The sequence below is a fragment of the Rhinatrema bivittatum genome, chromosome 3 (assembly GCF_901001135.1).
Source record: "Rhinatrema bivittatum chromosome 3, aRhiBiv1.1, whole genome shotgun sequence".
NCBI lineage: Eukaryota > Metazoa > Chordata > Amphibia > Gymnophiona > Rhinatrematidae > Rhinatrema > Rhinatrema bivittatum.
This window is the reverse complement of record NC_042617.1, coordinates 27,645,054-27,661,065: the sequence shown is the minus strand read 5'-3', so window position 1 is coordinate 27,661,065 and position 16,012 is coordinate 27,645,054. Positions and strand designations below refer to the sequence as shown.

Sequence of the window (16,012 nt, the reverse complement as noted above, 5' to 3'; positions counted from 1 at the left end):
CATTTTGAGGGGGACACAATAGTTAAATTCCTTTCAGGATTCTCAGCTGACAGAAATGTAGACCAGGTACTCAATACAATTACAGAAGAAAGTAAGGTCTCTATTATCAATGCTATCATCCATCTGGGGACCAACGACCTCGCGAGAAACAGTATCCAAGCAGTACACGAAGATTTCAGAACCTAGGGAAGGCATAAGACGAATGGCAAAGACTAGTGCCTTTTCTGAAATAAGAACATAAGAAAATGCCATACTGGGTCAGACCAAGGGTCCATCAAGCCCAGCATCCTGTTTCCAACAGTGGCCAATCCAGGTCATAAGAACCTGGCAAGTACCCAAAAATATTACTTGTTCATGGAAATGGAAAAGGAAAGGCTAAGCTATATAGAAAATGTCAATGCATGGCTCAAACATGGTGTAAAAGAAGTGGATTTGGATACATTGGAGGCTGGGGCCATATATGAAACAGTTAAAGACTAAACACTGAGGATGGCCTACATTTGTCCCTGGCAGGAAAGAAGATCCTAAGCAAGAAATTCCAGTCATCCATCATCAGGCATTTAAACTGGAGAATGGGGGTGGCAGAAGGTGGCCAATGAAATGGAAATGTCACCCCCAAGCAAAACAAGAAGTGAAAGGAAGAAATAAAATCACTCAGCTCAATATTCCAAGCTTCTGCAAAAGAAGATGAAAGATTTGACCACTAAAGCTTGCAGTATGGGAAACAAAATTCCAGATCTCCAGGCCTCAATGCTGGAGGCAGATTTGGACATTATTGCTATCACAGAGACTTGGTTCAATAAGGACAGAGTGATCAGAAAAAGGGCAGGAGTAATTCTTTATGTGGAAAACAATATTCAAGCAACTGAAGTGCAAGGGACATTTATTTATTTATTTATTTGAGGGTTGGTTTTTTTTTTAATGACATGGGGTAGGGAAGAAGCATTATGAGCTGTTCTAAAAACAAAACAAAACGGTGATTCCATTTACATTGGGCTGGCCTACAGGCTTCTGACTCAAGCTGAAGAGCTGGACAGAGATCTGGTCGAAGACATCCATAAAATGGGAAAGAAGGGAAAAGTGTTGCTCGTTGGAGATTTCAAACTGCCAGATGTGGCTTGGAGTATCCCTGCTGCTGAAAGTACAAGAAGTAGAGAGATAGTGGATGCCCTTCAGGGGGCTCTGCTCAAAAAAATAGTAATGGAACTCACGAGAGAGAGAGTGATACTTGACCTAGTGCTCACAAACGGAGATAATGTCTCTAATGTCGGAGAATGTGCTCATTTGAGCACCAGTGATCATCAGATGTATAGTTTGATATTGCGACCAGGATAGAAAGAAGTCATACGAAGATCCAAGTTTTGAATTTCAAGAATACAGACTTTGATAAAATAGGGAAGTACCTTGAGGAGGAATTAGAAACCTGGGAGATGACGGGTGAAGTAGGAAAACAGTGGGCCATGTTAAATGGAGCTATTACAAAGGCAACAACTCTCTATGTAAGAAAAGTAAACAAGAGTAAGAGGAAAAAGAAACCAATTTGGTTCTCAAAGGAGTTGGCAAAAAAAAAAAAATAAAAAATAAAGATACAAAGAACAGAAGCTGATGAAGCTGAGGGAGAAATGGAAAGAAATCAGGATGCACGCGGAAAACAAAATGCCAAAGAGGGAAAGTGAGGTGACAAAACATTTTTCAGATATATGAGTGATAGGAGAGAGAGATCTAAGGTGGTATACGGAAACTGAAAGGAGACAAGGAGTAATGTGTGGAGAAATAACAGAAATATTAAATAAATACTTTAGTTCGGTGTTCATTAAAGAAGACCCTGGAGAAGGTCTGTTGCTGGTGGACAAGAGCAGGGATAGAAGTGGAGTAGATGAAATCCCATATACAGAAGAGAATGTAAGGGAAGAACTGTATAACTGAAAGTGGACAAGGCAAATGGGGTCGGATGAGGTTCATGCCAGGATACTGAGGGAGCTCAGAGATGAGCTGGCAGGCCCCACTGAAAGGCTTATTCAAAAGATCACTGGAAACAGGAGTGGTGTCACAAGGATAGAGAAGAACGGCTGTGGTCCTGCTTCACAAGTGGGGTAGCAGGGAGTAGGCTGGAAACTACAGGCCACGTAGCCTCATCTTGGTAGAGAGGAAATTAATGGAGACACCGCTGAAGGAGAGGATAGTGAACGATCTACAACTGGCTGGGTTGCTGAACCTGAGGCAGCATCAGGGGAAGGTCCTGTCAGATAAATCTGCTTGATTTTTTTGATTGGGTGATCAGAGAATTGGATCAAGGAACAATGTATGATGTGATTTACCTGGATTTCAGCAAGGTTTGATACGATACTGAATAGGAGGCCAGCGAGTAGGCCAATCAAGGATGTTTCTCCATCAAAGGAAAATTATTTGCAATTTCAAAGACACTCACTGAAGAAGGCACCAACACTTGGATGTGGGTGGTTAAGTGAAGGTCTATGCTGACTGGGTCAAGAGGTAAAAGACGAGAGCACACAGAGAGACTTCTGGAAGTCTCTGACCTCTAACAAGGCAGGCTTCTAAATCCTTTTCACTTAAAACCATCAGGCTGGGATATAAAGTTCATCGGATGACCCGAAAGCCAGCTTTGAGCGAGGTATAATGCGGGTGGGTCTGGCACGAGCACTGCCTGCATAACACGCGCGTCATTTCCAGAGCAGGAGCTAGCAGGTCAGGTACAACTGCCTGGACATTTTAGGGCTTAAGAAACCTGGGGGAAAGTCCTCAGCTGATTGCTGGGTTTGAGCCCGGATTTCCAGAGGTAACGGGCACAGCTACACCGTCTCTCGCTACGGGCTCCTCAGGGGGCACCGCTTAGGGAGAAGAGAGGTGCTGCTTGCTGATCAAACAAGCTTATTACCAGGTAACATCTCTAAAATTGCCCTTCATTCACTCAGGAGCCTGTGCGTTGTAAGGCCATTCAGCACGTGCTAAAAACCATTCTGCCAAACACTAACAGCTTCGTGTTTATGCTGAACCGGTCTGAAAAGGCATCAGTGTGCAGGCACTAAAATTTAGTGACCAGGAAGCTGTGGAAAGGATAGGAGCCTCTAGAAACAACCGGATTTTCAGTGTCCGGTCAGTTCTATAGCATTGCATGAATCACAAAATGTAAATGAAGCGGGGAAGCTAAATACCTGATCAATTAACACTGGAGTGCAATAGGTTGTGTCCCAAAGCCAATCTGTCACATGCTTTAATTGACAAGGCCAATTACATTTCTCCAAGTCAGGGAACCCCAAACCACCATACGCCCAGGTACCAGTCAGCTCTTTGATGGGAATCGTAGCCTTGCCACAAAAATCTGACAACGACCTGGTAGAGAAGTTTGAGATCTTTTTTAAGAACGTGCAGGGGAAGTAACTGATACATATACAACAATTTTGGAAACAGAATAAATCTTTTCAAAACGGTCCTATCAATAATAAAGAAAACGACTTCCACATCAGTATTTAGCTTTCACTTGTATAAGTAAGGATGCAATAGTCCATTTATATAGCTCCTTAAAATCAGCGGGAAGAATAATCCCCTAATATTTAAAGGACCCTTCTGACCACTAAGGTAGAAAGTCGCTGTTCCATAGTTTTTGTACTGAAGGTGAGGTAGCGAGGGCCTCAGACGTTTCTACATTTATTTTAAATCCTGATACCTCACTAAATAAAAAATACTCTCTCATTAACTCTGCAAGAATAATTAGACCATAAAACTCTCTGAACTCAGAGCTTGTTCCTACAAGAACAATCTTTTTACCACCCCGCCCGACACCTTGAGTTAAATGTACCAGAACATCCCTGTAGGTCCAAATCACCCCTGATTACATTAGCCAATGTATGTGTTGTTCTGCAATATGTATGTTATTTGTTCATATTAAGTCAAAGTACATGTTGATCTATAATATGTATGCCATGTTGTAAACCATTGTGATCTTCATTTGGAACGACGGTATATAAAATTGCTAAATAATAAATATACATAGAAACACACAAAACTGAACTGGAAACCACAACAAGCCAGACATTGTATATGAAAAATAGAAACATAATTATTCTTCATAAAACATCAATCAATAAAACCAAAAAATATAAAAAATAGTAAAACCATACTAAACAAAAGACCAAATAAAAATAGCAGATGAAACCATATACAGGGTGGTCATTACACGCTAAATTAACATCACTTACAGAATGTTACTGTACCAAAGTGATATTAATTTAGCGTGTAATGACCACCCTGTATACGGTTTCAACTCGTTCAATTGATTGTATGACATTTTTATCCATGGTTGTGTCAATAAACAATAAATTATTAAAAAAAAAAAAAAAAAAAAGCAGATGAATAGAATATTCAATAAGTAAAAACTGATACGTTTTTTGAACAATGTACTGTTTTGAAAATTTTTTTATTTGAAAGACAAATCAAAAACACCCAATAATTAAAACAAGTGAGGATTTTTTTAAAATCCCCTGATCTCTATAACCTGGGAATGTTTTATTTCCAGTCATGGATTAGCTGGAGAGATGAGATGCAGAAATTTTCTCCTTCATCCCATTCTCTCTCTCTCACACATACAAGCAAGCTAGCTACGTCTCTCATACACACACACAAGCAGGCTACCTCTCTCTCATACACACACACAAGCAAGTTGCCACCTCACCTCCACCGCACACATAAGCAGGCTGCCTCCCCCACCCCATACACAAGACGGCTTATCACCCCCCCCCCCGCAACATACACACACACACAAATTGAGCCTTTTCTTGTTCTTCAGCCACCTCCTTTCTCTTTCTTTGGCTGAGCTGGCCTGTGCTCTGGCAGCAGCTCACAGTCTTATCTTTCTTCGTTGGTCACCACTGGCAGCCCCCGACTTCTTTTTTCTCTCTCTACCACTGCCAGCCTGGGCTCTGGCTGCAGCCTGTGGCCTTCTCTCTCTTTCTTTGGCTACCACCAGCCTGAGCTCTGGCAGCAGGCATCTCTTTTTTTCTTCCTTGGCCGCCATTGGCGATCGGCGCCCTATTTTAAATTTCTCAGCCGTTCATGGACCTGTGCTTCAGCGGTGACTCGCAGCTTTTCCTTCCTCAGCTGCCGCCAGCATGGACTCTGGCAGCGGTCGCCTTTCTCTTTGTTCCGCTGTCACGGCCTCTTTTCCCTTTCTTTGGCCGCCACTGACTTCAGCTCCGGAGGTGGCCCGTGACCTTGCTCCTTTTTTTTTCTTTTTTGCCACTGGCCGCCTGCAACCTCATCTCTTTCTTCAGCGGCCAATGGAATGAGCTCTGGTAACATAGTAATGACGGCAGAAAAAGACCAAAATGGTCCATCTAGCCTGCCCAGCAAGCTTCCCAAGGTAGTAATTGCTGCTCCTTGCAGGTTCCCCCCATGTCTCTGTTAAGGGTAGTAACTGCCGCTCCATGCAGGTTCCCCCCATGTTTCTATTAAGGGTAGTAACTGCCGCTCCATGCAGGTTACCCCATGTTTCTCTTAAGGGTAGTAACTGCCGCTCTGTGCAGGTTACCCCCATGTTTCTCTTAAGGGTAGTAATTGCCGCTCAGTGCAGGTTACCCCCATGTTTCTCTTAAGGGTAGTACTGCCGCTCCGTGCAGGTTACCCCCATGTTTCTGTTAAGGGTAGTAACTGCTGCTCCGTGCAGGTTACCCCCATGTTTCTGTTAAGGGTAGTAACTGCCGCTCCGTGCAGGTTACCCCCTTGTTTCTCTTAAGGGTAGTGGTGGCGGTTCCTCTGGGCCCTTCCTTATATGCCAACTGAAGCGCAGGGTACACCGCAAGCAGAGGTCACGTGGCGATTTGACCTGCCCACCAGGATATGCCCGAAGCCCCGACAGGCCAATCTGCCCCTGCCAATCAGTCATTCTAGGGTCCATACCAAGGGTGCTCAATTTATTTATAAGTGGCCTATACAGAACCGTGTCAAAGACCTCACTGAAATCCAAGTACAGTACACGTCTTGGCCCAACTCTCTGGTCACCCAATCAAAGAAATTGATCCGATTCATCTGACAAGTTCTACCTCTGGTAAAACCCTGTTGCCTCGGGTCTTGCAATCCATTGGATTCCAGAAACTGCACTCTCCTCTGTTTTAGCAGCAATTCCATTAATTTGCTCACCACAGAGATCAGACTAACCGGCCTATAGTTCCCAGCCTCCTCCTTACTTCCATGTTTATGACCAGGAACCACATCCACCAATCTCCAGCCCCCCAGAACTATTTCCGATCCTAAAGAAGCATTGAAAATGTTAGTTAGCCAGTGAAGCTTCCAGCACTTCAAGTTCCCTTAATTCCCTTGAATGTAACCCGTTTGGCCCCATTGCCATTTTAAGTTTTGTTAGCTCCTCATGAACACACTTTTCTGTGCCTATACCAGTCGCTCGGCCCCTTTCCATGCTCCATTCTTTCCCTGACCATGTCCTTTCACTCCGTGTTTTTAAGACCCAAACTTACACATAATATGGACCACCAATGGAAATATATTAAATAAAAGACACAAGACAAATCACTTAGACATTGTTTTTCCTTTCATCAACCTTCTTATAAAATAGAATACTTTTTTATGTTACTTACATGACAGCATGGGATAGTTTTTTGTGGGAGGTGCTTTGCCTATGATATTTTAGGTTTGGGATCATTGGTTCTTTGTTTTAACGTATGTATTAGATGTTCATGTGATGTCAACGTTTTTATGTAACATTCTGTTAAATAGATTTGTTATCTGTATTTTCATGTCATTTTATTCATTGTAACTTGCCTAGAACACTATGGAGGTAATTTTCAAAAGGATTTACGCGCATAAATGGGCTTTTGAAAATTGCTACTTTTATACGCATAACTCCTTTGAATATTCACACCTATGAGTTTAAATTGAAACAAATATTTGATGAAATAAAACCTCTTTGTTCTCCCTCCACCTCCTCTTTAGGGGCTCAGTTACTCTCATACTTCTCCAGTCAGAACTGAAAACCAGTCCCCCCCTATGCTGGGCTTCCTTTTATACCAGTTTTAAGAAACGAGGAGGGACGAGGAAGAAACAGGAAGTGAGCATGCTCAGTTCAGCGTGGCCACACTATTTAACATTCTGATGCTGTCTGGCATTAACATGCATGCTAATATCATGTAGATGCTACTATGGAGGCTAGTTTTTTCCCAGGCTCATGCTCAAATTTTGGGCATAACCAGTTAAACGGCATGCATGTTAAATTTTAAGTGATGCACATGTTAAAAAAATTTTTGCGCAAGTTTTATTGCATAGGCCTTATAATATTACCAAACCAATCATTAAAGTTTCCCCTTCAAAAAAAAAAAATATATCTTTTTACTCTTTCATTTGATAAGGTAGTCTAAATCTCACCATTGAGTATGCTAAGATTTTTTTTTTCAGTTTAAGGTCTTATTTATTTGCTAAGCTTTTTTCCCATAAATACAGAATGGGAGAGAAGCCTTAGTAAATCCAAGTCTTAAATGTTTTAACTAAAGTCAGTTAGGACTCATTAGTCACCAAGATAGGAAAAAAAAACCCCATAGGGTACAGAATTTTAGCCGATAAACTGATTGAGCACTACTTTGACAGGCTCATATAACTTACACATCTGAAGAAGGGCCCAATGTGATTGAGAAAGCTCACATCAACACTTTTGATAATTCTTTCATCGATTCAGCACGAGGTATCACAGTCTAAAAAGAATCCTTTTTTGCTCCAGAACTAATATGGCCACTAGAGCTCTAGACAAAGTATTTTAGCCATTTTAAACGATGGAAGTCCAGCTGTGGTACTAAAAATACTTCTTAATCCTACCATGTATCAATGAACTGTACTAAGAGCCTTCCAAGCTTCTCCCATCCTATGCTAGAAGAGAAGCCTCCTGGAAGCCAGCAGGTGGGGCTCTTGGCAGCAGAAATTGTGAACACCTCAGAATGGACCCAGTTAATAAGAAGATTTGGCCATGGGACTGCTTTTTTTTTGCATGCCTGCTCGTTGTGTGCAATTAACACTCTAGACAAAGTGTCTGTCGGCGGCGACACAATATCTACATTAAGTCACCAATTTGCCAAGTTCCTGTTTGCTTATGCGGTTTATTCCTTGAAGGAAGGAACTTGGACCACAAAAAAGACCAATTGTACACAAGCAAGGTAACGTCAGCCCCCCCACACCACACACACACACACTTAGATCCCATCTGCTTACATTATTAAAGCTGCTCCTGTACACTCAGAGTGAAAATCCACTCTGGAACCCTAGGATGCATTCTCACAACTACTGGCGTCGACGGACCCAGAATTAATGGGAACAACTTGAGAAAGAGCCCATCCCGCACTTCAAGAATAGAAGGAACTGTGCGTTCCCAAAAACATCCTTTGAAGCAACCAACATAGGAGACTCAGAAGAAGTGCTCAAGGGCAACCCAAAGGGGGGCATCACCCGGCAGGTAATTAAAATAGCAAAGGACAGCACAAGCGCCTCCTGACTGGAAAGCGACCCAAAGCCACCCAGCAGCCGATTCACAAGTGATACCCAAAAAGGAGGCAAATACAGGGGACTGGGTGTCTCTTTGATAATTCCTCCTACACAAGGGCTAATCACGATCAGGCTTGCCATTTACTGAAGCTCTGCCCTAAAAATCCCCATGGGATTATTTTACTGAGTGCTCCCTCTTCACTTTAGCCAAGCTGACCCATCAAAAACAGCACAGGACGAAAGCGGAGAGGCTGATGTAATAAGGTGGGCTAGGTTGAGCGCGCGACTTTGCTCACGATTAAATAAGAATTTTAGTGCACAAAATGTGTGCGCACAAACAGGAGTACAAGTGTGTGCATGAATCAGTGCACCTTCTTGTAAACCCCATGTTAATGAAGGTGGGCCCAGATTTGGCAGCGGCATCCTAGCCTGTGGTGCCATATTTTGGTAGGTGCCAGAGTGATGGCACAGCCTTGCTGCCATCCTGCCAGGCCTGCAGCAATAATAGGAACAACTTCAGGAAACACTGCACAGAGCCTTTTGAGCCAGGGCGCACATCAGATGCCCCTTGCCCCTTTCTCCTCATGGTTTTCCTGTCAGCACGGAAACCCATGGCGAGAAAGAGGTGAGGCCGCCATAGGGTCCCTGACATGTGCAACGGCTCAAAGGCTCCACACAAAGTTTTGCTGAAGTTATTCCTATTATGGCTGTGGGCTGGCAGAAGAGGACAGGTGGCAGGTTCCCCAATTGATCTCTGGAGGTGAGAGGGGAAGGGGGAAGATCGAAGAGGGGTAGACAGAATCTCTGACAGCAACGCTAGTAGGTTATGCTCCAGTGTTGCTGTCAGAGCAGAGTTGGAAGCAGCCAGAGTTACTGCAAACGCACGATCCTGGCACAGGACGGGGTTCAGTAAGGGTTGAAGTGGGGAGAGAGAGAGCACGGAGGACAAAATCTTCAGATTGGGTAGCTGATGTAGCAGGTGGCACCTTATAGACTAAGCAATTTACTGAGGAATGAGTTTTCGAGGATCAGAGTCCTCTTCATCAGATGCCTGAATATACAGGAGGTGGGTAAATATATATGAAGCTGGGGGACAAAGTTTGGCTGACTGGGGGAGGAGCCCATTGTCAACCTACCTTACTTTCATTTTTTCTAAATACTTTAAAGGTTTGGGAGATGGAGGCTCAGCCAATAGAGCAATTTTTTTATTTTTTTAAACATTGACTTGGGGTGTAGGGTTCAGGCCTCTAGGCCTGCAAGCCTTTTTTTTTTTTTGACACAGACCATTGCCACTTAACTGGCTATATTATTTTGAACATAGCTGGTCAAGGCCAAAGTTATCGAGCTATCTTTAGCCGAATAACTTTAAATCAAACTGACGATTTCTAGAAGATGGATGGTTAGGTTTAAAATTATCTAGCTAAGGTCAGCCAGATAACTTTATTTGAGAGTATTAAGCAGGACATATTTCCCACTGTATATCGGGGATAACTTATCCAGCTACCTTTAGCCAAATAAGTTATCCATTGGTGGCTTTTTTGAGTATTGGCTTCAATGTACATAAATCATATTTTGTGCACAAACTATGATTTATGCACAAAAACCCCATGTTTTCTGCCCACTGTGCATATTATTGTGTGCAGATTTTTGGGAGAGCATGATTTTTTTTTTTTAACTCCTGGTGCATTTGCATTCCACAAACTTACTGCATCGGGAGTTACATTTTACTGTGTTAGTAAAGAAATCGCGCGCTAAAGTTTTGCAGTAACATTTTACTTGCGTTTTATTCTGTCAGAGACTGCTGTGCTTCTCCACCATAACCTTTCCATTCAGGGTATTTGTGACCTTTCACGATCTTATTGACAGATATTCTCCGGCTGACAGAGTGCATTCCAGAGCAAAAGTTGCTTGCGCCCGGGACAAGACAGGTTAAGCTGATTCTTCATTTTTTTTCTCCTGCTGTTTACAAAGCATTTACCTTTCCCTTCCAACTCTGTGGCCTTCAGACAATCTGGTCTTTTCTAATTCCTCTGTGCGTCATTGCAGCATTTTGAAAATTCAGCCACATTCCGCACATTGGAACCTGCCTTCCAGCAGCCAGAGATGGTTCCTTTCTGAGCATGCTATCAAAAGTCTCATCCACTCTCCTATCACCTCCTGCATCTTGCTCTTTGCTGGTCTCCCATTTACCATTTTTCTCCACTGCATGACTTGTCTTCCCTTCAGAATCACAATGACCCCCGTAATCCCTCTTCTCAAGTCGCTACTTTGGCTCCCTGTCTGCTTCTGCATACAATTCAAACTTCTCTTACTCATCTATAAATGCAATCACTAGTCTGCAGCTCTTCATTACCTATCTTCTCTTTCCTCTCCCTGCAGCATTCCTCGTCAACGCCGCTCATTGGGCGAGTCGATATTATCTGTGACCTTCTCCTCCACTGCCAACTCCCGACTCTGCGTTTTCCACCTTGCTGCACCCTAAGCCTGGAACGAACGTCCTGATTTGGCACATCATGCTCGCTCTCTGGCCATATTCAAATCCAGTTTAAAAAGCCACCTTTTTGAGGCTGCTTTTGATTCGTAACCACTTCTCTTTTAACAAATACATGTCCGTAGACTCTTCTTCGTCATGTAGGTTTGTCTTAACAAGATTGTAAGCTCCATGGAGCAAGGACTGTCTCTTATAGTGTACTGTATCTATTCAGCGCTGCACATATCCAGTAGTGCTTTAAAAAGGAGTAGCAGCTGCTGCCTGTTCGCAGCAGGCCTCAGATGGGGGACAATGGACGCAGTTACGGTAGGCACCTTTGTGTACGGGGCAGTGCTGATGACGCCACCAGCGCCTGCAAAGCTGCCCGCTGCAAGTTCTTACCATACGGCTGTGCAAGGTGTACATTTCTCTGCCTAGGAAGGTGATTAGTAGCAGGGGCATTGGTAGGGGAATAACAGGCTCTCAGCTCACTATAGTGAACACAACGAGACTCGGGGGAGATGTGTAAAATCAATGGCAGCCTGCACTTGCACTAGGTCCTTAACGATACCTCTATACAACTCAAACACAACACGTACAGCCGCTCTTCAAAGCTGCCTATTATATGAGAGCTACTCCTTTTTTTTATATGATTATTTATATATGAATTTTCAAACCAAATTTACAAGTACTACGCTTAATACAGGAAAACAAAAAAATGAATGACAAGCCATATAAAGTCTGAAACATATCTAAAGTGCACATCAAGGGGAAAGAAGAAAATAAGAAAAAACAATTAACAGGAAAGCACACAGCATTATCTATGGACATCCCTAAGTCTGCAGAGCTAATTACACTTGTGGCATAGTCTTATTTTGAAGAAATCCTTCGAGTTGTTGCTCCTGCGTACATGCTGTTCCTGCTTTATCGACTGCTCTGCTAGGTTCAGTTTTTCTGAAATGCACTGTTCCTATTTTGTGGCCATTGCTGCAGACTTGTTTATTGTATCCCGTTGTTGTTACTGTTTTCTTGCATTACTCATTGACTTAGCCTTTGCTGTCATTGTTGCTCAGTTTATTCTGTAACACGCTCTGGTCTCTCTTGCTGGAAAAGCGTGTAATAAACGATGATGATGATGATAATTGAACGGGATCTGAGAATACAAATTTCATTCCCTGAGGTTTCACAGTGCACTTATAGGGAAAACACAAAAGAACAGATGCCCCCCCCCCCTCCTTCCCGGGTCAGAACCCTTGGCTTTTCCACTACATCAGGAAATATTGATGTACACTGTCCCATAAAGGACTTTTTTTTTTTTTAAAAAAGAGGGTCTTAATGTCAAATTCATATGTGTTTCTCAGGACCTCTTAGATCGTTCCAGAAAAGCAGAGATGTCCACCCTAGAAGTAGATTCTAAGTTATCAGCAGATGGGGAAACCCCCTTGCGATCTGGTAGATAATAAACATTAACAGAGTAAGGAATAACCTCCTTGGAGACCTTCAAAAAATCTAACTAGAATTTTTTCAACATATCCTTAGGGGATGAATGTGCCTGTGTCACAGAAGTGGGTTTTTGTTCTGTTTCCAATACCAAGAAAACTTTTGGCCCCGCTCCATACACACGGATCTTGCTAATCCGAATTTTGCCCGGGTGAGGCCGACGCTGAGCAGATACATCCGTGCACACCGAACTGTGGTCTTGTGTTGGATTACCGAAACAGGCGAGGTTGAGGGACTGTTACGTTTTCATGGACCTAATGATAGAAAGGCAGCCTTACCTGAGCTCAAGCCAAGGTCGGATGCCACCGAGGAACAGAAGGATGCAGATCCAGCCAGAGTTGGAGTCAGAGCCACCGTCTCCCCCGAATCCCAGTCCGAGTAGCAGGACAACATCCAGTCTGGGTCAAGAGCGGGCAGCAGGCAAGGAGAATCCAAGGCAATCCGGGTCAAGACAGAGGCAGAATCAGCAGAGAAACAGCACCAGCAAGCAAGCCTGTAGCCGAGGCAAGGCTTGTGCCGGAATGCCGGGTAGATATAGGCAAAGTTTCCCGCACTATCGAGGGGACCGTCGAGAGGCACGCTGACATGCCAAGAGGGGGCGGAGCCAAAGTGCCGTGCGAGTCGGGCAGCATCGCCCGGCTGTGACGCCGCTGTTGCTTTGCGCTGCTTCGGTGTTTCGAGGAGGAAGGGTAAGCCCGATTCGCAGCGGTAACAGGGACATTTCCTACAGCAGCAGTGTTGGGACACATCTTGGGCATGAAGGGGGCCCTCTGCCGGTTTCAAACTGTTCCCTCAGACGGCGCTTCACCTTGTGACGACACACGAGAATTGGTAATTCAGCACGCTGTGTCACACTCACAGGACACAGCAGGTAAAAGTACAATAAATAGGGGAAATACTTTCAGTCCAGAGTTCTAGAGCAAAGGAACATGACGGGGGAGAGGGGGGAGTTAGGTTTGAGGCAGGAGTAAAGGCTGTACAGAGTGCGTCTGCTAGCCTCTCTACTCTTCTCGGATCACTGCCAGTCCCTAGGGTCTCTTACATTTGCTGGGTGCATTGCTGTTGTACCACCTACACTTTCACACATGCCTTTGGGTGGAATTTGGTGATGCCTGGGTTTGGTAATACACCATCTGCCATTTCTGCACCCAGTAAAAAGAGTTTATAAAAAAATCCCAAAAAGGCTGGTGGATGCATGGAACGGCTTCACAGTGCAGGCACAAAGAGTAATGGAAATCAAGAAGATGCCAGAAACACGAAGGATGCTGAGAGGAGTACAAGAGCGAATGGCGGTAAAGCCAGAGATCCGGGTTAGGTGGTGCGGTGCTCTTATTGCGCAGTCAGCGTGGGCAAGGCTTGGAAGTCTTATCTGCCATCAGTTTCTCCTTATTCCCTATATCCTGTAGCAAAGCTGACAGGAAACTCCATGATGTGTGACACACCACAGTGCAAGTAGAAAGTAACAAAAAAAACTGAGGGAATGGACTTTTATTACTAAATTCCCAAGATACATTAAAAGATGCTCTTCCAATTAAGTGGCTTTATTAGCCAATTTTCTGAAGGAAATGAAGGCTTCTGACCTGGTGATCTCCGAGTGTGTGTGTGTCTGTGTGGCCCATCCACACTAAACTTTCAGGACATGTCAGTGCAGACATGGTGTTTTATTTATTCATTTCACAGAATCATGCATATGTATGGGGCGCAGACAGGTGCACATTCTGGAAAGGAGGCTCCTGCAAGTCTGGGTAGAACGTGTTTTCAAGTGTTGGATAAATGCATGCAAGATATATGCCAGCCTAGCACACTGGCAATTAGGGATGTGCATTCGTTAGAAATGAAATAGGAAATAAAAATGAAATTTCCTATTTTGTTATATTTCGTTTTCAAAACGTAACGATTGAAAATCCAACAAAATTTTATTGGTTTTCAAGTTTCGTTTTGGGGGGAAAAAAAAAAAAAAAAAGTCAAATGTTGGGCCTAGGCCCAGGCCTTGCCTAAGGAACAGGCCAAGGCCAAATCAGGAGCTAGGGCCTAAGCCAGAGTGTGTCGCGGGTGCCTCGGCTTAGGCCCAGGTCCAAGGACAGAGCCTCACCTAGGCCACTGCCTGAGGCAGGGGCTGTTGCCTATGCCTGATTGAGACGCCGGGGGTCTAGGCCTGGGCCCGAAGCCAGGGCCTTCAACTGAGACGTGAGCGAAGGCCAAGGCCTGAAAATGTTGCTGGGTTTAGGAAACTTCCCGGCCTCCATTTACCTTGTCTGTCAGGGATCCGGTGCCGTGGCCAGGCCTGGAAGCTGGGTCTTGATGCCTGGGCCCAAACCCTTGGGGCCTGGTCCAGAGGCCAGGCCCAAAGCTAGGATTCTGGCCTGGCCAGGCGCCATATCCTAGGCCTTGTATGTCGATGTCACTTCTTTCTGCTTAAAAATGATGGCATCCCCAGTTATTTATTTATTTTAAAGCTTTTATATACTGCTAATAGGGCAGGAGTCAGACCAACTAGGCAGTTTACAAAATAGAACATACATAATAAAAATAACAGTACAATCAATTATTATACATTAAAATTACAGTATTCATTAATGTTTAAAATGTATCTATTGTTTTTAAAACAACAAATGTAATATTAAAGTATGGCAGTTAAAAATGACATCAGAATTGTATCTAACGAACCCAATATCTAAAGTGTGTCTCAACATATGGGTCACTTGCTTAACGACTTGAGTCTAGCCTAAAGCTTCCATGGTAGCTAAAAAAAAGTTGGCACATCTCTGAGCGAGATTCAATACCAATGTAAATATTAAAACCACCTACAATTTCCTTAAAATCAGCATTGAATTCATTTGCAATTTGTGAGAGTGATTAAGAAAGAAAATTTGATAGCCATTTGCATTAAACTGGTTTAAAGGAAGTGTCAGAATCTAAAAGCCATGATTCCATGAAACACATTGCATCTGGTACTTCAGATCTAATAAAGTCTAGAATGATCGGAATTTTCTTCCTAATCACTTGTACATTAATCAAGTATAGCGACAGATGGTTAACTGATGGTCTTGTTTCAGGATGACTAGTTGTAATATAAGATAACACTCTATAAGACAATGGAAAAACTGTCTGCGAGAGTGCAGCATATCTTTCCCTTCCCCAAATAACAGAAATCAACTCATCGCCAGTCATGTCCATGATATTTAAAAGCTCTATTTAAAACACTAAGATATTTAGACATTTAAAATACAGTGTTTTTGTCTAATACCGTGTTTCCCCGAATATAAGACAGCGTCTTACTTTCTTTTTACCCCCAAAAGTCCCACTATGTCTTACTTTCAGGGTATGTCTTATATTGGAAAAACAGTCGAATTTTTTAAATACCTGTCGGAGGGCCGCGTGGGTCCAGGCGGCTGGCGGCGGGAGCCGGGTGGTCGCGAGTTACCGTAAATCTAGGCCGCGGGCGGGTGGGCGCTTGTTCCAGGCGGCGGCGGCGGGTGGACGCGCGTTAAATCTAGGCCGCGGGCGGGTGGGCGCTTGTTCCAGGCGGCGGGGGGGCGCGGGTGG

The 16,012-nt window shown here is 43.8% G+C and overlaps 1 protein-coding gene and 1 long non-coding RNA gene across 2 annotated transcripts in view; one reads left to right on the top strand and one right to left on the bottom strand.

Moving 5' to 3' along the window:
- Positions 1 to 10,972, top strand: part of LOC115086736 — a 52,314-nt gene extending 41,342 nt beyond the window's left edge. Inside the window, exons 3-4 of the long non-coding RNA XR_003855323.1 lie at positions 10,363 to 10,424; positions 10,876 to 10,972. This is a non-coding gene — a long non-coding RNA (uncharacterized LOC115086736). The remainder of the gene's footprint in view (positions 1 to 10,362; positions 10,425 to 10,875) is intronic.
- Positions 1 to 16,012, bottom strand: part of LCLAT1 (lysocardiolipin acyltransferase 1) — a 263,583-nt gene that overhangs the window by 9,917 nt on the left and 237,654 nt on the right.